At 35.7% G+C, this 874-nt stretch overlaps 1 non-coding gene across 1 annotated transcript; it reads left to right on the forward strand.

Moving 5' to 3' along the window:
* The first annotated feature begins 451 nt into the window (after nucleotides 1-451).
* On the forward strand, nucleotides 452-586 carry LOC116074080. The gene has a single exon (XR_004112057.1). It is a non-coding gene; the product is annotated as a small nucleolar RNA SNORA42/SNORA80 family (small nucleolar RNA).
* Nucleotides 587-874: the final 288 nt, after the last annotated feature.

Genomic DNA, 874 nt, shown 5'->3' on the forward strand with positions numbered 1-874 from the left:
TTTGTATTTTGGCTTGGTTTTGTTTCTTTGTTTGTTTGTTTTTATTGTTACATATACTAACACTGGTAATCAAGATTTTTTTCCAGTTCCTGAATTAACTCAAGAGTGGTCATCACATCCTGCCCATAGGAAGTTAGTATTTCCCAAGGGAAGAGTTCATCAAAGGGATGCTGTAAATGGTTGGTCCAAGCTCAACGTAACCATCCCATTCAACTTTAGATAGACCTTTTAAATCTAGGAGTGGCAAAGCTACCTCCCTCATAAGTACACAGTAATCCCTAAATGGCAGTAGACATTAAGGCAAGAAGTAATTGTAAAAACAAAAATCAGAAGCCAAATTTAATGTTCATTTAGTACATATTTTAACAAGAAAAAACTAAAGGAATATTAAATATCTTCTATATTATCAGACCTTGTACAGGTAGGTGTTGTAAAACTATCAATAAGCCATGCATGGATTTGGATTTATGGCAAGCTCATCCCCCTGGGCTCTCATAGTATCCCATGCTAGAGCAAATTGTGACTCCTAACCATTGCCTGGCCTCCGTGCCTGTAGGCTGCTGGCACTGAAGTAGGTCACACAGTGAAAAAGAAAAAAGAAAAAAAAAGCTATAAATAAGCTTTAGCAAACACATGAGCTGATTGATTATCATCTGTCATCCAGACGACTCAGGGGACAAGAATGGTTACTTTCTGTCTTTCCGTGTTTTTCTTTTTTAAGGGAGTTTCCTGTTTTTGTCAATGTGAAAAAATCCCGTTTTCTCTCCTAAATGAATGCTTAGTGTCTTTTGGAAGCTTAAAAGCTAACATTTTTGTTATTGAAACCATTTATGTTTATAACTTAGTAGAAAGAATAAAGATCATGAGAAACTTC

The sequence above is a fragment of the Mastomys coucha genome, unplaced genomic scaffold (assembly GCF_008632895.1).
Source record: "Mastomys coucha isolate ucsf_1 unplaced genomic scaffold, UCSF_Mcou_1 pScaffold23, whole genome shotgun sequence".
Taxonomy (NCBI): Eukaryota; Metazoa; Chordata; class Mammalia; order Rodentia; family Muridae; genus Mastomys; species Mastomys coucha.